General features: G+C 45.7%; 1 protein-coding gene across 2 annotated transcripts in view; it reads right to left on the bottom strand.

Annotated features, from left to right (window-relative positions):
- STAG2 (STAG2 cohesin complex component) overlaps positions 1-9,976 on the bottom strand; it is a 181,899-nt gene extending 171,923 nt beyond the window's left edge. The window contains exon 1 of one of the 2 annotated variants that reach the window (XM_056541470.1): positions 9,857-9,976. The gene's annotated coding sequence lies outside the window, so the exon portion shown is untranslated. Of the gene's footprint in view, positions 1-9,716 lie in introns of both variants that reach the window. The other variant, XM_056541469.1, reaches the window with a different exon arrangement.
- Positions 9,977-23,490: the final 13,514 nt, after the last annotated feature.

Genomic DNA, 23,490 nt, shown 5'->3' with positions numbered 1-23,490 from the left:
GATACAGGATAGCCTTCCTGCAGAAGTGGTAGCTGCAAATACTTTTTTTGACTATGCGCTACAGGAGCTGTAAAGTTAGTGCAATCCATAATATAGTGTCTGTACTTGTGTGTGACGTGGTCTTGCAATTCTATGATTTTGTCCCAATGTTTCAATAGGTGGAGTGGCTAAGAGGAAAGTGACCTCACACTTACAAACAAGGGGCTGTGGGATTTGTAGTTTGAGAGAACTAACTCCAATAGGAAATACCCAGCTAACAAAAAGCTAGCCACAGTATTATGGTAATCTCACCACATAGCCATTTAGTCCCAAGACAAGCGCACATCCTTCCTAAGCATGTCCATTACTGTCTGGCAAGTACATACTTAAATCACCTTATGGCGGATAACCCCTTTAAGCATGCATGGGATAGGCATGAGGCTATCCTTCACATAAGATAGGGCCTGGGACAATTGATAGTATTCAGAATATTGAGCAGACTACAGGGATGTGGACATGTAGTTCCGGGCAGGTGACTTTTTAGGCATTTAGCCCTTCTGCAGGCAAGCAGAGCCGGACCTGAAAACCTGACAAGTACAGTGCAGCTCAGGGTGTATGGAGTAGGCTCCTGACTAGAGCCTGCTTCATACACGGCGCCCTCCAGCTGATTTCAGTAGCTGGGGGCCACCGTTAATAGCCGGCATGCTCCAATGGCTGTCAAAGCCGACAGTGGCATCTAAAGGGACATGTAAATGCTCTATGGTGGTCTAGTGGGGCGGATCACAAAACCCCATCTTCCCCTAAAAAGAAAACCACCAAATTAGCAAAATATATATATATATTTTTTTTTATTTCACCTCAATTTTTTTGGGGAGCATATGATATGGTAAAATAAAAAGGTGTCATTACAAAGTACAAACGGCCCCGCAAAAAAAAAAAAAAAAAAAAAGAAAAAACCCTCATGGGTCTGTAGATGGACCAAAAAGAGTTATGGCTATTATAGAGCAAGGAGGGAAAAAAAATTTTGTTCAAAAATAAAAATTGGCCAGGACAAGTGGATTGTGATCCTGTTTTTGTCCCTTTGACAGTATTTTTTTTTTCTCCTCCAATTTACACACCCCTGAGACTAGATGGGCTGAATGGTTCTTATCTGCCAACACATTCTAGGCTTCTATGACAGGCACACTTCAAGGGCTTGAAACTAGAAAATCTCAGCACTGAGATCCGATGCGATCAAAACTTTTGATGTGTCTAGACGAAATTAGTGTAATGCTTTAAACCCCTTAACGATGGCGCTGTTGTGCAGCAGGTCTATGAAGAGAGTAGGGATCGACCCATATTGATTTTTTAGGGCAGATACCGATAATCTGTGAATGTTAAGGCCAATAGCCGATAACATACTGGAATATCGGTATAAGTTAGCGGCCATTTCTCTCTTTCTCTTCCCCCCCCCCCCCCTCGTCATTGTGCAGCGCAGAGCATTAGCGCAGGATGCCGCAGGAGCCAGAAGTAGCGCGGACACCGGGAACCGGTAATTATAAAACCAGGGATGGGGTTGCGATGCAGGGCAAATCGGCATGGTAATTGCCGATAAAGTCCAAAATCGTGAACATCGGCCACACCGATAATTGGTCGATCCCTAGAAGAGAGCTCAGGAGTTGAGCTCGCATCATAGCTGTTCGGTTCCGGCTGCACTCGCGGTTAATGCTGGACACTGGCTATCAGGACGATATCCGGCATTAACCCATTAGGTTGCGGCATCTAAAATGGTGAAAATAGACTCCCAGCAGAGCTCAAAGGACAGCGGAAGGGCCATTACCTGCCTCCTAGGCATCTGTTCTGTAACTCAATGCTTCAGCCAGACTCTGCAGGCTGGAGCAATCAAGCACAGATAACACTGATCAATGCTATGCTATGGCATAGAAATGAACAGTGCCCGAGATCCAGGCTTGAGCAGTCAAGCAGCAGAATCCTTGATCAATGGTTTCCTATGAGAAACCATTGAACGATGTAAAAGATCAGTGTGTGTGCAGTGTTATAGCCCCCTATGGGAGCTAACACTGCAAAAAATAAAAAACAAAAAACAAGAGTGAAGATCATTTAATCCCTTCCCTAATAAAAGTTTGAATCACCCCCCTTTTCTCCATAAAAAAAAAAATAATAATAATTAAAAAAAAAACCAGTGTGAATAAAAATAAAAACATGTGGTATCGCCGAATGCGGAAATGTCCGAATTATAAAAATATATCAATTAAACCGCACCGTCAATGGCGTACGCGCAAAAAAATTCCAAAGTTCAAAATAGTGTATTTTTGCTCAATTTTTAGATCATGAAAAAATGAATAAAAGGCGATCAAAAAGTCCGATCAATACAAAAAGGGTACTGCTAAAAACATCAGATCACGTCGCAAAAAATGAGCCCTCATACCGCCCCATATGCAGAAAAATTCAAAAGTTATAGGGGTCAGAAAATGACCGTTTTAAACGTATACATTTTCCTGCATCTAGTTGTGATTTATTCCAGAAGTACGACAAAATCAAACCTATATAAGTAGGGTATCATTTTAATTGTATGGACCTACAGAATAAAGATAAGGTGTCATTTTTACCGAAAAATTTACTACGTAGAAACGGAAGCCCCCAAAAGTTACAAAATTGTGTTTTCTTTACAAAATCTTTGCCATAGATTTTTGGGTAAAATGACTGATGTCATTATAAAGTAGAATTGGTGGCGCAAAAAATAAGCCATCATATGGATTTTTAGGTGCAAAATGTAAAGTTAAACAGGTTTGTAAATTACTTAGATTAAAAAAAATTTAATCCTTCCAGTAATTATTAGCTGCTGAATACTACAGAGAAAACTCTTTTCTTTTTGGAACGCAGAGCTCTCTGCTGACATCTCTGTCCATAGTAGGAGAAAATCGTACATTGTCATCTATAAGACGGCGCATTTCCCATCAGTCTTAGCGCCGAGCGGACAAAAGCCAGTGTGAACATATGTTTAGACTGCAGAATCTCCGCTCACAGAATTCCGTGAGCGGAGAATCCGTCTGACGGCCACCACCGAAAATACTTCACCGGTAGGACCACGCGGCACTGCTCCGTGACCACTGACGGCTATGCAATGCTCGCGGAATTCTGCTCAAAGAAAGAACATGTTCTTTCCTTGCGTGGAACAATTCCTCAGTTCGAACGGGTCTCGCGGAAGACCCATTCACACTCATGGTAATGTTCACAGCGCGGAATTCTACTCGTGGAATTTCGCTCACGGAATTCCGAAGTCTAAACATACCCTTAAGTGGCAATGCAGTGTGTGACAGTGGCTAAAAAGGGGGGGAGCCACAAGCTGTGTGACAGCGAAGCTCTTCGGAGAGAAAGTAGGGACATTGTATTTTCTCAGTAAGCACTGTGTATACAGCTCAGCATGAAATAATGCTGCTTCCTGGCCAGGCGATCCTGTGCTGGTTATCTGCAGGAGATGCTAGGTGTAAGAAGACCCAGATCAGCTCTGCAGACAATGTCAGGGGGCTGTATTTCCCCCCTTAACTAAAGCTATGTTACCACCAGTTACTAAGGAAATAAGTAAAAAAAACATGGTCCCCAAAGGTCATACACATACATTATATATATATATATATATATATATATATATATATATATATATATATAATGTAATGTATGTGTATGACCTTTGGGGACCATGTTTTTTACTTATTTCCTATAGGCTATAGGATGTGGAAATCCTATAGCCCGACGCCCGGGACAAGTAGTTTTGGGCACCGGGCAGGTGAATTGTTTATAGATTTAGCCCTGTATCGGGCTAGCAGGGACAGACAGACTTCCCCCTTATTATTCTTTAATGTCGGTGTGAGGCGCAGGAGCGGATGGAAGTCTACACCTCACACCAGAGCTCAGAGTGTATGGAGGGGACGGCGGCCTCCAGCTGACTGCAGAGCCCCCTTATCTCCCCTCCCGGAGGATGTAGGACGCAGCTCAGAAGACACAGCAGGGTGAGAGAAAGGACGAGCACAGCTCCGTGTACAGCTCCATCCCCCACACACAGCTCTATCCCTCCCCCTGATCTGTCTAGACAGGACCTAATCCACCACGGGGCGGTTGCTTGTTTGCACGGGGAAAACACAGAGCGGGGGAGGGGAGGGGTAGGACGGAAATCTCACCTCACACCGGCGGTGACTACAGCTCTGATGTCCACTCATGGCGGCTCAGGTGAGGAGGCCGAGAATACAGGCGGCGGCAGGAAGGGTGGGTGTATATGTAGGGTCTGAGTGTATGTGTGATGTGTGTATGTAATGTATGATGGGGGGGGGGGCAACGGCAGGTGTATGTATGATGTGTGCATATGTATGGTGTATATCAGTGTTTCCCAACCAGGGTGCCTCCAGCTGTTGCAAAACTACAACTCCCAGCATGCCCTGGGCATGCTGGGAGTTGTAGTTTTGCAACAGCTGGAGGCACCCTGGTTGGGAAACACTGGTGGATATGTATGGTGTGAGTGTGTGTGTGTATGATGTGTATGTAATGTATGATGTGTGTATGATGTCTATGTGTGATGTGTATGTAATGTATAATGTGTGTATAATGTCTAAGTGTGATGTGTGTATGTAATGTATGATGGGGGGGGCAGCGGCAGGTGTATGTATGATGTGTGTATATGTATGGTGTATATGTATGTGTGAGTGTATGATGTATGATGTGGGGGGCAGTGGCGGGGGTGTGTGTGTATGTATATGGGGGCAGTGGCTCGTGCATGTATGATATGTGTATGCATGGATGTTTTGTATAGGAGCGGACTGTCACGTCGGGCATTAGGGCAGTTGCGCCATCTAATTTTATTTATTTTTAGTGGCACCCGCACTAAATTGCACCCCCAGAATCCCACCCTTCATACTCACCCGCCAACCAAGAGCCCCACGGATGCAGACAAACACTCCTGAACCAAAACTACAACTCCCAGCATGTTGGACCATAACCTAGACTGTAGAACTATAGAGTGTAACATGCTGGGAGTTGTAGTTTTGGTTCGGGTCAGCTGCAGAGCCATAGGCTGCATCAGGGCATGCTGGGTGTTGTAGTTACTAACTGCAATTCCCAGTATTCCTTGACACATCCTATGGCTCTGCAGCTGACACAAACCAAAACTACAACTCCCAGCATACACAATAACCTTAACTGTACTACTGTACAGTGCAACATGCTGCAACACCCACACAACCATAGACTGTATCAGGGCATGCTGGGAGTTGTAGTTATCTAGTAACTAAATGCAACTTCCAGCATTTTCTGACACAAAATGCAGCACATAAACAGGAGAAGCAGAACCCCCCCCCCCCCCCACAGTAACACATAAGTTCCTATTGAGACTGAAAATAGTGATTAAAATATTTTAAAAAGTGCGTATATATGTGAATAAGCCCCTTTCCTAATAAAAGTTTCCAATTTTCTTTAAATAAAAATAATGTACAAAAATAAACATATATGGTATCGCTACATGTGGAAATGTCCAGACTATTAAAATATGATGTTAATTAAACTGTACGGTGAACGGTGTAAATGTAAATAATTGTCCAGAATTGCTCATTTTTGGTCACTTCATATGAGAAATTTACATCTAGACTTTTCTGGGCATACCTCGGGTGTAAGAGGAGCTACAGCTCTCCGGCCGCTAATAGCCCAGCATGCTGCGATCACCTATTAACCCATTAGATCACCGCTGTCAGCAGTGTCTAAAGGGATCTTATATCCATCCCTGGTGGTCTAGTGGGGGGGGGGGGGGGGGGGGATCAGACTATTTTGGTTGAAATTATTTCATCTACCAGGACAAGTGGATTTTCTTGAGGGACAAGTAGATTGTGTTCCGCTTTAGTCCCTTGGACAAGTAGTTTTTTTTTTTTAAATTTCCACACGTGTGTGTGTGTGTGTGTGTGTGCATATATATATATATATATATATATATATATATATATATATATATATATATTACACACACTAAAATAAAATAGGCAAACATTTAGCCTGATGTATCAATAAAAATTATGCAAATATGATTTTCGTTTATAAATCTGGGTTAAAGAAAAAAAATCTCATATCTGAATAGTGTCTGGTCAGGGAAGCACAGTCTGGAAATTGTTAAAACAGGACACAGGCTGTGTTCACACAGTAGAATTTCTGTGATTTCACTCAAATTTTGTTCTGCAATGCAGGTTGATATGAAGTTTTGCAGATTCATTGTGGAATTTCTGATGAATTTATGTAGAATTTCTTGCACTCAATACACAGATTGCCGACGGATTTCAATGCAAAAACTATGGACAGGTTCAATGTTTTTGCAGCATAAAATCTGCTGTGTGAATGGGAAAGCGGAAATTCCATTGACCACAATGTTAACTTCAGATAGCAAAATTTCCAAGCTTTATTTTTCCTCCAGATTCTGCATGGAAATTCTGCCATGTAAACATAGCCTCAGATCTCGACAGAAATGTTCAAAGGGGTACTCCAGTAAAGAACTTTTCTGAAACATCAGGCTACCGGCATATTAAACAGAAACCTCGACTTATCAGCCACCTTTCCCTTGGTACCAAGGTATTCTTGTTCCCAACTTCCGCTGCAACCACTGGCAACCAGGAAGAAACCGCACTGGAGGAAGGAAATAGCAATACCAGAACACAGAGGGAGCAGCAGCAGGCAAGTACATTTTTGGTTTACATGCCGCCAGCCTGGGGATGACGTTTTCAAAAAGTTTTACACCGGAGTGCCCCTTTAAAAGCTGACTTAATGTCTACCAATATAGAAGAAACATATTGGAGGAGATTTATCAAAACCTGTCCAGAGGAAAAATTGCTGAGTTGCCCATAGCAGCCAATCAGATCGCTTCTTTCATTTTTCAGAGGCCTTTTCAAAAATAAAAGAAGCGATCTGATTGGTTGTTATGGGCAACTCAGCAACTTTTCCTCTGGACAGGTTTTGACAAATCTCCGAGGTTTAGCCAATAATAAAACACAAAGCTGAGAGACAATGGGAGTAATTTATTAAAAACAGGTTGCTGTCAGCCTGTTTGTTTAGCGTGTTTTCAGGTGGGAATTGTGTTTGTGGTGCACTAAAGTTATCATTTTGTTGTACTGAATACAGTAACTTTGGCTATTTTACTTTATTTTCTGGAGTAAGCAAAGGCAGTTTTACTAGTGAGGTTGAAGGTGGCATGGGTTTGCAACATTTGGGAGAAAAATTTGTTCAAAAAAAAAATGATGCGACTTTTTGTACATAGTAAACATATTACTACTGCAAAATTCCTAACAAAACAGAACCATAAAGTCAACAACTTTAGAAGTCTATGGGAAAAGTTGCACACTTTAGCAGCATAAAATCACTGCGCCAAACCACTGCATTATATAAGTTCGTTATTTTCATACTTGTAACTACATGATTGACAAGCAGACATTATTTGACTACAAAACCTAAATAAAAAACTTTAATACAGATCACTTTCCTTTATAAAAAAAAAATATATATATATATATATATATATATATTATACACACATACAGTTATTGGACTTCCAAGTGTCAAACAGACCAATAACAACCCTCTGGATTGTAAAGGCAGCCATAGCCACATGCTGCAATAGTGGATAACAACTCAGGCAAGTGAAAATTCTCAGCGCTGCCACAGACACATTACATTTCCTTCATTTACACAAGATATGCTGATGGCAGACACATTCCCATTAGGTATTCTATGCACATCTTTACTGCCAGTCTACAGCATTCATAAAGCTGCACTTTTTATAACTCTGACTGCACTGTACAGGTTAAAATGTTTCTCCTTTTTTCTCAGCATGGAAATATGCAAAGCTTCACAAGATCTGGACAAGCCAGTAACTGGAAGCAGGACAAACTTGTAACCGCACCCACCCCAACCCAGCCAACAAATAGGAAGCAATACAAGAGGAGGGTGGCAGCAAACAAGCCAAAGGCCCTGGCGGTGGTGGTGTGACGCAGTTAGGTTGCCCCATCTCCCCCTCCCTTTGAAAACATCAGTCAGCTGCAAGTAATGCTAAGTGAATGGAAAAACAATATTTCATCTCAGAACCTGCCAATGGGGTGGGAAATGGTTATACGTGCAGCTCAGCCGACACTTACATAAAAAGGTTTATGTGCTACAAACAAGAAGTGAGTCACGTGACCTATTTATATGGGAATTGACTTACATTTATTAGGATATCGCCTGATCCCATAAGAAAGAGATGATATGGGGGATGTGCTCTAAACAGATAGTAAACAGGAAGGTGTGGCAGGATGGGCAGGGGGTCGGTTGCCCAGAACAGATGTGTAACAACTTTTAAGTATCAAGGGCAGGAAAGTGTACAATTCTTATTCTTGGATCTTTTCAGGGGAAACTCCACATTAGATCATTAGTTTAATGTCTCCTGCTCGTAGATGGGATCACAAGGTCCAAACTGAAATGTTATACAGATAAGGAGCAAGGAGCAGAACCGTCTACAGCAGGGCTTCCCAACCAGCTGTTGCAAAACTACAACTTCCAGCACGCCCAGACAGCCTTCGGCTGTCTGGGCATGCTGGAAGTTGTAGTTTTGCAACAGCTGGAGGCATACTGGTTGGGAAGCACTGGTCTACAGCATGTGACCTGGAACCCCTGCCACACCAGCTGCTGCAAAACTACAACTCCTAGCATATCCTGACAGCTGCTCACAACAGGTGCCGAGCCACAGGTTACAGACCACCGAAGCAGCAAACCCCCTCCATGTGACCACATGAACAAGTCACCCAACCCCCTCCTCCATCTTCACCCTGACTTCCTAGTGCACAGCACATATATCCAGCAGTAGGGGAGGCACACTCAGCAGATCGCTGACACATATACATAAGGACAAGGGGCAGGTCACCAGCACAACCCACCCAAATATAGCGTGCTCCACTTCCCATGTCCTCCCCAGCCCCTCTGCTTTCCATCCATATCAGCCAGGTGGTCAGGGATTCCCAAAGAGTTTTTAAAAGTCCTAACAAGCCTTTAAATCTGTCTTTGGGAAAGCTGAGTCAACCAATATGGCCACCATAACACACAAGTCACAGCTGGCTCCATAACAATACAGGGGGCATAACACTGGGCAAGGGGGCACATCTGGCAGCAAGGAGCCAGGACACCCACTAGAGAGTAACAGCAGTTCAACAGTACGAGACCCCCACACCGTGCCGCCCCCAGCACCAAGTACACAAGTGGCCAGAACTCCACAGGGAAGTGCCTGACACTCCGGCTGCTCCTCCTGGCACTCTACAGCCTGGCGCCAAAATGACCGTCGGTGCCCGGGGCAGGGTCAGGGGGCACAGTGCCCAAGGTTGTGTGCAGGCCGCCCCCCTATCCCTACACACAGGATGTAAATAAAGCGCGGGTCGCGGCCCAGGCCTCACACACGGGGTAGGGGGAGGAGGGGACGACCGGTGTTTACGTCCCCGGACAGCGGGAAACCGGGCAAATCCCTGGAGAGAAGGCCGCGTCCTCCCCGCCTCCCCCCACCGCCGCTCTCCCCGCCTCCTCCCGCCGCCACCGCCGCTCCCGGCCCAGGCCCCGGCACCATCTCTCCTCCAAACACCTCCACCAAAAGGAGAAGGAAGCGGAGGAAAGAGCCTCAGCAAGTCGGCTCCTCCACAACAAGGCCGCGGACAGAAAACTTCCACACACGTATCCGCCATTTTACAACTTACCTCGTCTCCCACACAGCGCGCCTCCCCGGGGAGGGCCTCGTCCCACCGCCTCCTGCTAATCCCAACTAGAAAGAGCCGTGCGCGCCTTTTACACGTAAGACCACCACAGTAGAAGCCCCCAATCCCGAATCCAAGCTTACAGGAGAAATAAGAAGCGTTTTGGAGACGGCTCGCGCTCGGCTCGAGTTCTTCGCTCTTCGGCAGCTCGGAGTCGAATGAGGCGCGCAGGCGCCACCTGGTGGTCACAAGGTGACGGCCGGTGCATTGCCGTGGAATGAGATTTGCCATAGAATGAGATGGTCCGCCTCCATCACATCCTATTGGCTCTCTCTTGTCACGTGACATATTTAAACGTCACGCATCGATGCGCACAGCAGTGTCAGTTTGGCTATCACAGGGAGAGCATCTCCTCACCCTGTGATAGCTGAAGCTGTACGGAGCTCTAATGGCCTCTGTGGCCCGACAGAAGTTCACACATGTACGCAGCTCATACGGCTGGCACATATACATTTACTGTTGATCCACAGCGCTATCGGGATCCCTATGCCCGATGGCGCTGTCATCAGGATCCCCACGCCCGCAGCTCTACTCCCCGTCCCCCGCATCTCTACTCCCCGTCCCCCGCAGCTCTACTCCCCGTCCCCTGCAGCTCTACTCCCCGTCCCCCGCATCCCTCCTCCCCGTCCCCCGCAGCTCTACTCCCCGTCCCCTGTGAACGCTCAGGGAGCGATCCACAGCGCTATGGGGATTCCTACGCCCGATGGCGCTGTCATCAGTGTGCGTCCCCGCGAGCGCCCCATGCCCGCAGCTCTACTCCCCGTCTCCCGCATCTCTACTCCCCGTCCCGTTAACGCTCAGGGAGCGGGGAACAGAAAGTAGAGCATCGGGCGCAGGTAAAGTAGTACTGCGCATGCGCAGCACTACGCGAATAACTTAACCTGCGCCCGATGCTCTACTTTCTGTTCCCCGCTCCCTGAGCGTTAACGGGACGGGGAGTAGAGCTGCGTACATGTGTGAAATTCTGTCGGGCCACAGAGGCCATGAGAGCTCCGTACAGCTTCAGCAATCACAGGGTGAGGAGATCCTCTCCCTGTGATAGCCAAACTGACACTACTGTGCGCATCGATGCGCGACGTTTAAATATGTCACGTGACAAGAGAGAGCCAATAGGATGTGATGGAGGCGGACCATCTCATTCTATGGCAAATCTCATTCCACGGCAATGCACCGGCTCTTGCTAGGGCACAGCGCCACCTTCCGGTCAGACGTAATAATAGGGACTTAACTCTGCAGCTGCCGGAAAGGAGGAGGGAGAAAAGTTTAGATAACCCCTTCAGTGCTGTACGCGGGCGATCTGCTCGGGAAAGATTGACGTGGAAATCGGAATTGATATAAAAATCATAGGAGCTCAGTATGTCTTTAGCTGTGTATCGGGATAGATCTGCTCAAGTCTAACACATTTACACTTGCCCAGCAGCAATTCTCATACCATAGGGCATAGGCCTATTCGTGAGGAGCAATGGACGAGTTACCAATAGTTTTCGGCCTGCATGGTATAATCGGCTTTCTCTATTTAGCTTTTATTTCCGGTTACTCTAAAAGACATAGAAGTGGAACCCTAGTCTTCTTAGGCACTGTTCACACAGGATTGAAATAACGCAGATTTTCCTGATCAACGTCAATAGGGAAGTCAAAATCTGTAAAAATTACGTGACAGATCTAAAGCCTGATTGATCTAAAGTCAGATTGTTAATAGGTGCAGATAGTACAGATAGTTTTGCACAAGAATAAGAAAACAGCATTTAGGATACGATCACGTTGCATTCCTGCCCCAGTTAATCGTACCTGTCTGAATCCTGCTGAAAACAGGGCACTGACATATACTGTTAACAGGAGCAGCGGACCCCATTGACTTCTGCGGCAGAACGGAGACATCTAGTGACTCCTTTTGGGATGTATGCGCTATTTCAAAAGTGCAAGAGCTCCATTATAAGTCTGCTTAAAATAGTGGACACATCCCAAACTGCGTCACTAGGGGTGTCCCTGTTGGGCCATAGAAGTGAATAGGGGCCTGCTGCTCTAGTTAACAGTATACATCAGCCGCTGTATGATCATAACCGCATGCAACGTCTTTTTGCCAACAAAAATAATATATTAGGAACCAAACGGGTGCAAATGGCTTGCAACGGACTGTAAAAAAATCCCATCAACATCAATGGGATTCGTTTACAGCAGTTTGCAAAAGGCTTGAACGGATTTGAGAATGGGCATGATGAATAAGCGGGGACAGACGTTCATGTGAACAAGCCCTTAGGCTACATACACACGACAAATGTGTCTTACGGCCGTCAGATCAGAGAGTAAGATAGTCAGTGACTGATCGGCTAATTTTTCGACCATATACGGTTTTGTTTCCGGACTGTTAAACGTGGTCTGCCATGGTTTTTAGTCCAGCAATAAAACTGATGTGGTTAAAAAAATTAGCCGACTGGCGTTACTATCTGACTCCGTCCAGTCCATTTGAACGAATGGGATGCGGCGCGGGTCCGACAGGAATACGGACGGCAGCAGACAGTTTTTAAATTTCCCTGCAGGATCCGGTGGCCATATGACACAATCGTCTGAATGCAGCCTTACCAGTATAGCCACTGGACCTAGATCTCTCTTTGTTTGAGGAGAACTGAGGGGCATCTAAATCCAAGTTTGGCAGAACAATAAAAAAAGTTCAAGTCTTGTGTCAATATTAGGACCAGCCTTAGGCTAAGTTTCCACTTGGTTTATTTTCTGACAGTTTTTGGAAAACTGCCAGTACAGTTTTTGAGCCAAAGCCAGAAATGTATTCATAAGGAATAGGACATATAAAGGGAGGGCTTATACTTCTCCTCCCTTATGGATCCACCTCTGACTTTGGCTCAAAAACTGCAGTGGCAGTTTTCCAAAAACTGCCAGAAAAAAGCCAAGTGGAATCCTAGCCGTAGGCCTCATTCAGATAGTTCTGCCTTTATGTGTGCATACTATGGATTACAAAACAGAACATATTCGCTCTTGTAATATGCAGGGAGAGCAGTTCTGTCATCAGATTTGATACAATACACTACAAGTAGAATAGTTTTTCTATCATCTGAGCAGGTGACGGAATGGAAGTGTTTGACATAAGAAGAGGGCATTTAGATTTTACACGTAGTACGGTAAAACAAAAAACATGTCCATCAAGTTCCACATTTTCACTTTGAAGTCCTGATCATTTCCTCACCAGAGGGAGAGACACTGGAACATTCAGTGTGAAGTCACCAGAAGTCAGAAATGTAACAAAAGTAACCTGTTGTTTACAAACTATTTGTTTATATTTTGTTTCCCAAACAATAAAGGCTTAAGTGTTTATAACCAATATTTGATTTGTATTTTCTTTTACAGCAGAGAATTGTTTTGAATAATCAAACCAACTGTCCCCCCCCCCCCCCCCCCCCATAGTAGACCATGTTGTTATAATACCTTTAATCCATTGGAAACCATATTGCAAATATATTTGTAATATAGTGCAATATGGATGTGAACAGATTCTTACCCAATCTGCGGCTTCCTAGCTGTAGCAACTCCAACCATGACTGTCAGGGCATGATAAGGGTTGTAGTTTTGTAACAGCCATAGAAGCCCAGATTGGGGAACACTTGCCTTTCCACTTTGCATGAGGCCTAAAGGATAATGTACAGCAATAGAGCTGCGTGTATCATGTCTGCCTAAAATGACCAAGAAATGTCCCTGTCAATTCAATCACGTGAGTCTGTGAATGTAGGGCGGTGATCTCAAAACTGAAGACCTCCAGCTGTTGCAAAACTACAACTCCCAGCATGCCCGGACAGCCGTTGGCTGTCCGGGCATGCTGGGGGTTGTAGTTTTGCAACAGCTGGAGGTTAGAGATGAGCGAACTTACAGTAAATTTGATTCATCACAAACTTCTCGTCTCGGCAGTTGATGACTTTTCCTCCATAAATTAGTTCAGCTTTCCGATGCTCCCGTGGGCTGGAAAAGGTGGATACAGTCCTAGGAGACTCTTTCCTAGGACTGTATCCACCTTTTCCAGCCCACTGGAGCACCGGAAAGCTGAACTAATTTATGCAGGAAAAGTCAGCAACTGCCGAGCCGAGAAGTTCGTGACAAATCGAATTTACTGTAAATTAGCTCATCTGTACTGGAGGTCTGCAGTTTTGAGACCATCACCCTTCATTAAGACTCACATGCCGGGAATTGTAACATTGCATCATCTGGTGATTCACGGGGACCTCCAGCATTTTCACAACTGCTACTCCCAGCATGCTGGGGGTTGTAGTATTACAACAGCTAGAGGTCCTCAGTTTTGAGACTACCTACCACTCTACATTTACAGACTTGCATGCTATGTGTTGTAGTTTTGCCACATCTGGAGGGCTACAATTTGGAGACCACTGTTGTAGGGGCACTTTATTATTATTTTTTTCTCGTAAGGGCATTTATCTAGAATCCATTAATAGATATTTTTGGGTGGGTGACAATCATAGCAGCCATTACAGCCTATAGGCCCTTCACTATAGGCGGGTCAGAGGCGTAGCTTGTAGCTTCTGGGCCCTGATGCAAAATCTGCAACAGGGCCCCATATGCCAATTATATTACTGGTCTCTTATGGGGGAGACATGCTTTGGGGCCCCCGATGCGACTGCTACCTTTATAACTATGCCCCTGGTGAAGGTTAGCATTTGTGGGCACTATAATGGCGGTCATCTGGTAGTCACCCAGCTTTCCATGTCACAGAGCTAATGGAAGTGCAAACACCTTGAATGGAGAGGTTATTGTTACTATAGGACCCCCCACCACCAGACTAGATCCATGTGCCCCCCTTCCTCCCCAGACGGGTGTCTCCTGCAGTATGTGTGAATGGAGCCTTATTGTTCAGTGACTTATTGTGTGAGGGGGAACACTAGAGATCCCAGCTGGACGCCTCAGGCGGGGGTGTGAGACTCCATTACACATAAAGAGCAGCCGCTGTCTCTGTTGTGTAATCACTTCCCCGTCCTGCCCAGCTCACAATGCTCCTACTACTCCACCAATGGATTAGCAGCCATTATGGTATTAGCCGCCGTCGATACCCACGAAGGCCAACATAAAGGGTTAATAGGAAGCGCTCTGTGGAAGATTGGGCGGAGGCGATATCGCGCATGCGTACAGTGTGGCCTCGTCTCTGGGGCCGTGATACGAGCGGCGGCGTTATAAACATTAGGAGGCGGATGAATACACTATTCTTTTTTAGGTCACTTGGCCGCGTTACAGTTACTGACGCGCGCAATATTTCATGGTGACATAAGGTCCCGGCCCGACGCGGCTTTGCTGATGCTGCCGAGCTAATGGCGTATGTTGTTATTCCGCGGCCACCATGGCGGCGGCTCCCCGTTGCCTACGTGCGATTCTGAAGAGGGAGGGACTGTAAACAGGAAGAACAAGTCAGCGGGAGCTCGCCATACTTGCCCACTGACGTGTTAGCAATAGAGCCGCCTTTTTATGTGTCAGCAGGGTGTTTTTACACATAGGACAACACACAGGGCTTGTGAGGGCAACCGTGTGACGGGGAAAATGGCGCCATATCCATAATACAGTATGGAGGTGGGGCGTGTAGGAGCCCTCTGTAGGGTGCAGGCTGGAACATTTATAGTCCCTCTGTGTGGACTTGTTCGTTGGTGAGGTAGAGTATGGCGGATATACACCCTACTGTATACTACAGTAATACAGGGGTCTGTAATGCCCCATAGGGATCAATACTGGGAAACATTTCTAGGGACACTTAGGCTCTATTAGGGCGGGGTTTATAAGGGGGTGCCGCTGTAGGGCGGGGCTTATCAGGGTGTGACTCATTAATGGATGGAATTTACCAGAAATGAATATTTCAGAACATTCCCTGTGTACAATCTTTACTATACAACGTTACAATGAGGAGGGGATTGCTGGCCAATGTAATCATATATGCTATATTCTGCTAATTATAATGATATAATTATATATATGGTGTTGGGGTGCAATGCAGGGCAGATGTTATGGCCCAAGGGGCAGATGGTATTAACCCCTTCTTGTCGTGGTGCCAGGGCGGAGTTTAGCCTTAATCACCCGAAGGTAATACCGCTGATTCGGGGTTAGGCAGGGGCAATGAAGACACCAATGCCAAATTAAGGATAACAGCAGCTTTACTGAGGCAAGATAGGTGATATCGTCTTTGCAGTACAGCCAAATATCCCAGGGAGGTGACCAGTGACACGGGGACGTCTCAGGCTTGCTGGGACTTGCAGTAGTTAGACTGACTTTAGTGCAGGCCACTGTGACTACAGATGGACTTGACAGATATGGTGACTGATGATACGATGACTTGACTTACTGATGACCGACTTGTAGCTGCAGGACTTTAGGCTTGAGGCCTCCATTGCTCTGGACACAGACACTGGAACAATTTGACTGAACTTGACCTCAGCTGAAGTAGCAATGTGCTAAGAGAGAGATTGCAGCCTGGTTACATGGGGGGGGGCTGTGCAAGGAGCAAGGTCACTTGGGGGGGTCATCTGGTCACTAGTGCCTCCTGGGTAACAACCATGTGGTACAAACATTAAAGAAACAGTACACTTTTATTGTACAAACATATATAAATTATGGGGATACTATAAGGGGGACCTTGGGGACATGCAGGTACTCTGCCTGACAAGGCAGACGAAAAGTACAGGAGCAAGGAAGAAATGCCAGCGAGGTAAAGCGGATCCCAGATTTATTAAATGGATAAAAACAGGAACGGTAAATACAGGGTTACGCGTTTCAGGCGTGTAACAGGACGCCCTTAGTCAATGACTAAGGGCGTCCTGTTACACGCCTGAAACGCGTAACCCTGTATTTACCGTTCCTGTTTTTATCCATTTAATAAATCTGGGATCCGCTTTACCTCGCTGGCATTTCTTCCTTGTTTCTGCATTCGGTGCTGCCATACACCTGCCGTGCGTTGGTTTTGGGAGGATGGTCCGGTGGTAGCTGATCAGCTCGCACTTTACCTGAAAAGTACAGGAGACACCACATATATATAGTGATGCCATTTGCTGCCATAGTTACAGATTTTAGATTTTTGCATCCCTCGCGTGTATTGTTAAAATTGATGGTATAAAATTGTATGCTAAAAAATAAAATAGGATGTGACTTTAAACTCTTATCACACAGTTTTGTTCATTCACTAAAAAAGTTGTATCCCTTTTATGTTTCTGTTACAAGTAGCTCTGCGACCAGACATGCTGACCATGGGCGCACTTCTACCCTGCCACCCCGTGCTGTCTCCGGCATGGGCGGCACTGCTGTCACCTTACCGGGTTCTACCCGCAGCCTCCTGGCCAGTGGACACTTTCCCCTATGCGTTTCCGGTTCCTCTATGCCTTATTACTGCCGGTGTGCGCGTACCCGCTTCCTAGGGTACGTGTGCACATATATGCTCTGAGATTTAAAGGGACAGCGCACAAATAATTGGGCGCTGACCCTATAAGTAATTCTCACTTCCCCTTGACCCCTGCTGGATCTTTGTGTCTCCCAGCCTTAGAGACAGCATTCCCATTTCTGTCTGTCCTACCGTGCAACAGTACTTTTTTGCTACGTTTCTTGACCACTGAACATAGCCGCCTGCCCTGACCTACTTGCCAGTCCCCGACTCTGAGCTTGCCTTATGAATCTGTACTTCACCACATCTCGGCTGCCACTGTGGGCAAGTTGCGCCAGAGGTAGCAACCTTGGAGTCTGCCTGCCGCAGCAAGTCCATCCCGCTTTGCGGCGGGCTCTGGTGAAAACCAGCGGCTCATTAGACTACGCTCCCTGGTGTGGCTTTCATCATCGTCCACAGTGGTTCAGCGGATCCACTACCCCATCCGTCACAGTAGGATCTGGCCATGGATCCCGCCGAGGTGCCTTTACTTAGCGTTGCTGATCTCAACACCATTATGGCTTAACAATCGCAGCAGATAGCACAACAGTTGAACCAACTATCCCCCATGATGCAGCAGCTTTTATCTGTCCAGTAGCAGCCGCAACCTGCCCCTGTGCCTCCTTTGGTGCCTGCAGCTCCCGTGGCATCCGTCGGTCCCAAGCTACACTTATCCCTGCCGACGAAGTATGAATGGGACCCATAATTGTGCAGGGGGTTTATGACCCAGTGTTCCATGCACGTGGAACTCATGGCCGACCAGTTCTCCACTGAGAGTGCCAAGGTGGCTTTCATGGTCAGTCTCCTCTCTGGCAACACCTCTTTGTGACAGAAGTGATCCTTTTACTACTAATTTGCAAGCCTTCATCTCTCTTCGAAGAGCCATCCCGGGCCTCCTTGGCCGAAACCGGACTTCTGAACCTTCGCCAAGGGGATTCAACAGTTGATGATTACGCGGTTCAATTCCGCACTTTAGCCACTGAGTTGGACTGGAATGACTCGGCCCTGTGTGCCACTTTTAAAAAGCCTTTCCAGTAGAGTGAAGGTTGCACAAGATCCTCCATCCTCCCTGAGCGAGCTTATTTTGTTGGCCACCTGCATTGATGTGCGTTTTACCGAGAGGCAAGAAGAACTTAGCCAGGAACACGAACCAGTCCGGATCCGCCGTCTTCCCTGACTGGCTCTGTTGTTCCTGCGGCCGCTTCTACCTCCTTTTTTGCCAGTAGCTGAGGAACCTATGCAAATGGGTCGAGCCCATTTGACCCAATAGGAGAGATCTTGCCGCTGTGAAGAAAATGTGTGCTTTTATTGTGCCAGTTCGGAGCATTTCCTTAATAATTGCCCTCTTTGCCCTCTACTTCCGGGAAACGCACACACCTAGGGCACATGGGAGAGGAGTGTCTAGGTGTGAACACTCCCTCTCCTTGGTTGACTATGCCGGTTCAACTTTCCACCTCTACCGGAATTCCCTTCCACACTACTGCATTTGTATACTCCCATTCATGCTGGGAACTTCATTAACACCTTAAGGACGCAGGATGTAAATGTACGTCCTGGTGCGGTGGTACTTAACGCACCAGGGCGTACATTTACGTCCTGCGCATAACCGCGGGCATCGGAGCGATGCCCGTGTCATACGCGCCTGATCCCGGCTGCTGATAGCAGCCAGGGACCCGCCGGCAATGGCCGACGCCCGCGATCTCGCGGGCGTCCGCCATTAACCCCTCAGGTGTCGGGATCAATACAGATCCCGGCATCTGCGGCAGTGCGCGATTTAAATGAACGATCGGATCGCCCGCAGCGCTGCTGCGGGGATCCGATCATTCAGAACGCCGCACGGAGGTCCCCTCACCTCCCGGCGTCTTCTGCTCTGGTCAGTGATCGAGCAGACCAGTACAGAAGATAGCTGATAACACTGATCTGTTCTATGTCCTATACATAGAACAGATCAGTATTAGCAATCATGGTATTGCTATGAATAGTCCCCTATGGGGACTATTCAAGTGTAAAAAAAAAAAAAAAAATGTAAAAGTAAAAAAAAAGTGAAAAATCTCCTCCCCAATATAAAAGTAAAACGTCCGTTTTTTCCTATTTTACCCCCAGAAAGCGTAAAAAATTAATTTTATAGACATATTTGGTATCGCCGCGTGCGTAAATGTCCGAACTATTAAAATAAAATGTTAATGATCCCGTAGGGTGAACGGCGTGAACGTAAAAAAAAAAAAAGTCCAAAATTGCTACTTTTTTTATACATTTTATTAAAAAAAATTATAAAAAATGTATTAGGTTTTTTTTACATGCAAATGTGGTATCAAAAAAAAAGTACAGATCATGGCGCAAAAAATGAGCCCTCACACCGCCGCTTATACGGAAAAATTAAAAGTTATTGGTCATCAAAATAAAGGGATTATAAACGTACTAATTTGGTTAAAAAGTTTGTGATTTTTTTTAAGCACAACAATAATATAAAAGTATGTAATAATGGGTATCATTTTAATCGTATTGACCCTCAGAATAAAGAACACACATAATTTTTACCGTAAATTGTACGGCATGAAAACGAAACCTTCCAAAATTAGCAAAATTGCGTTTTTCTTTTTAATTTCCCCACAAAAATAGTGTTTTTTGGTTGCGCCATACATTTTATGATATAATGAGGGATGTCATTACAAAGGACAACTGGTCGCGCAAAAAACAAGCCCTTATACTAGTCTGTGGATGAAAATATAAAAGAGTTATGATTTTTAGAAGGCGAGGAGGAAAAAATGAAAACGTAAAAATTAAATTGAGTCCTTAAGGCCAAAATGGGCTGAGTCCTTAAGGGGTTAAAGGAGTAGTCCGGCGCGCACTTTTTTCATTTTATCCCGTCTGGGCTCCAAAATAAAAGAAAACACATAAAATGAAAAAAGTGCGCGCCGGACTACTCCTTTAAGGACTTTTCATTTTTTCCTCATCACCTTCTAAAAATCATAACGCTTTCAATTTTGCACCTAAAAATCCATATGATGGCTTATTTTTTGCGCCACCAATTCTACTTTGCAGTGACATTAGTAATTTTACCAAAAAATCCACGGCGAAACGGAAAAAAAAAATCATTATGCAACAAAATTGAAGAAAAAAATTCATTTTGTAACTTTTGGGGGCTTCCGTTTCTACGCAGTGCATTTTTTGGTCAAAATGACACCTTATCTTCTGTAGGTCAATACGGTTAAAATGATACGCTACTTATGTAGGTTTGATTTTGTCGCACTTCTGAAAAAAATCATAACTACATGCAGGAAAATTTATACGTTTAAAATTGTCATCTTCTGACCCCTGTAACTTTTTTTATTTTTCTGCGTATGGGCCAGTATGTGGGCTAATTTTTTGCGTCGTGTTCTGAAGTTTTTATCGGTACCATTTTTATGTTGATTGGACTTTTTGATCGCTTTTTATTCATTTTTTTAAATTATATAAAAAGTGACCAAAAATACGCTATTTTGGACATGGGAATTTTTTTGCGCATACACCATTGACCGTGCGGTATAATTAATGATATAATTTTATAGTGCGGACATTTTCGCACGCAGCGATACCACATATGTTAATTTTTTTTTACACAGTGATTCAAACTTTTTTTTTATTAGGGAAGGGGTTAAATTACCTTTTTGTTAACTTTTTTTTTTTCACTTTTTTTTTTTCAGTGTTATAGCTCCCATAGGGAGCTATAGCACTGCACACACTGATCTCCTATGTTGATCCTTGCAAAGCCATAGCTTTGCACGAATCAGTCAGATAGGGGCTTGATTGCTCAAGCCTGTAGCTCAGGCTTGGAGCTATCAATCAACAATTGGACGCTGCGGAGAGAGATAAGGAGACCTCTGCCTGCGTCCCAGGTGATTGGAACATCGCGATTTTATCGCGATGTCCCGATCAGCCAGACTGAGCTGCCGGGAAGCGTTTACTTTCGTTTTCAGACACGGCGCCGCACGCTGTTAGCCCAGGGTCCCGGCTATCGTTAGCAGCTGGGATTGACCCGGTGTGATGTGGGGTCACGGCGTTACCCCGTTTTTCACACCGAGACCAGGCTCAGGGCGTACAGGTACGCCCTGGGTCCATAAGAGGTTAAAGGGGTACTCCCATGGAAATTTTTTTTTTTTTTTTTTTTAAATCAACTGGTGCCAGAAAGTTAAACAGATCTGTAAATTAATATAGCAACAAAAAGTAAGGGTGCATTCACACCACTTTTGTACATATGGGTGCCATTTCCGGCAGGGGAAGGGGCAAACCGGGCGCTCCCGTACCCCGGCCGGATGAGCCCGTGACTCCATTTACTTTAATGACCCGACCGGAGTCAAACGGGGACTCCGGTCGGCTCAGTTTTGACCCGTATGTGGTTTCCTGACCGGACCTAAAACTAGCTTACTACGGTTTTAGGTCCGGTCCAAAACCGCATATGGGTCAAAACTGAGCCAACCGGAGTCACCGTTTGACTCCGGTCGGGTCAGTAAAGTAAATGGAGTCACAGGCTGATCAGGCCGGGGTACGGGAGCGCACGGTTTGCCCCTCCCCCCGCCGGATCCGGCACCCGTATGTACAAAACGTGGTGTGAATGCACCCTAACGGAGCACTCACATAATGGATGTGAGTCCCAAAGCAGGAGAGTCTGTTTCAATCCTGGTCTTCCATAACGGGGAGGCGGTGGATGGTACGGGGGGAGTATCAGATGCTGGCCAAGGACCGTATAGCGCCCACTGGCGCTTCGTCAGACTGTGTATATCATACAGGCCTGACGAAACGCCAGTGGGCGTGATACGGTCCGTGGCCGGCATCTGATACTCCGCCCGTACCATCAACCGCCTCCCAGCTATGGAAGACCGGGATTGAAACCGACTCTCCTGTCTTGGGACACAGGTCCATTAGGTGAGTGCTCCATTACTTTTTATTTCTCCTTGTTGCTATATTAAACATATACTTATACATACGAAAGCACCACAAGACAGTCAGGTTGGTTCCCTCTAGTCTGATCAGGTAGCTGCTGGATAAGCTATTAGTGACATCTGTTTATCGACTCTGCTCCCTATTCACATTTGGGTGTATTTTTTTACTCAGTACCAGTGCCGTCCCACTCTTTTTCCCTCTTATTCTGGACAGATTTGTAAATTACTTCTATTAAAAAATCCTAATCCTTCCACTACCTTTTAGGGGCTATATACTACAGAAGAAATGCTATTCTTTTTGGATTTCTCTGATGTCACGGCCACAGTGCTCTCTGCTGTCCATTTTTGGAACTGTCCAGAGCAGGAGAAAATCCCCATAGCAAACATATGCTGCTTTGGACAGTTCCTAAAATGGACAGCAGAGAGCACAGTGGTCGTGACATCAGAGAAATGCAAAAAGAAAAGCATTTCGCCTGTAGTATACAGCCCATAAAATGTATTGAAAGGATTAAGATTTTTTTATAGAAGTAATTTACAAATCTGTTTAACTTTCTGGCACCAGTTGATTTAAAAAAGAAAAAAAAAGTTTTCCACAGGAGTACCCTTTTAATGCCTCTCTGGTCCATAAGTACCATCTCCCTGTCACGCAACTCATCAAGCCTATATTTATCTCATCTGTCAATGGGGAATGCCTGGGTCATGCGGTGCAATTTCTCACTGAACCACTAATGTTGCAAGTGGGAGTAATACACAAGGAGATGATCCAGTTATATGTGCTTCCCCACTGTACTTCTTTATTTCTTCTCAGTTTACCTAGGCTGCAACTTCATGAACCGGTTTTCGACTGGCAAACCAGTGAAGTTTCTCGCTGGGGACATGACTGCCTGAATCACTGTCTGGCGGCACCAAAACCAAAGTGTTCCATACCTCCTCCTTCCTTGCCGGGCCTGCCTCCTCCTTACCAGGACTTTGCAGACGTGTTCTGTGAGAAACAAGCTCAGAGCCTTCCTCTGCATCGGCTCTATGATTGTCCGATCGTCCTTCAACCTTGAACTACACCTCATCGGGGAAGAATCTATCACTTGTCGGCTCCCGAATGCAAGCCATGGGCCCTATATGTCAAGGATAATCTCCAGAAGGAATTCATCTGAAAGTCCTCCTCTCCTGCTGGTGCTGGTTTCTTCTTGTGGAGAAGAAAGACGGGTCTCTCAGCCCATGTATTGATTATCAGGGCTCAATCAAATCACCATCAATAACCGATACCCCCTGCCGCTGATTTCAGAACTTTTGATCGCTTCCGGAATACCAAAGTAGTCCTCTATACAGTGACCCCCCCCCCCCCCCCCCGACCTACGATGGCCCCGACATACGATCATTTCAACATACGATGGCC

The sequence above is a fragment of the Hyla sarda genome, chromosome 9 (genome assembly GCF_029499605.1).
Source record: "Hyla sarda isolate aHylSar1 chromosome 9, aHylSar1.hap1, whole genome shotgun sequence".
In the NCBI taxonomy this organism is placed as follows: domain Eukaryota; kingdom Metazoa; phylum Chordata; class Amphibia; order Anura; family Hylidae; genus Hyla; species Hyla sarda.
The sequence above is the reverse complement of the archived record's forward strand: the minus strand, read 5'-3'. Positions and strand labels throughout refer to the sequence as shown.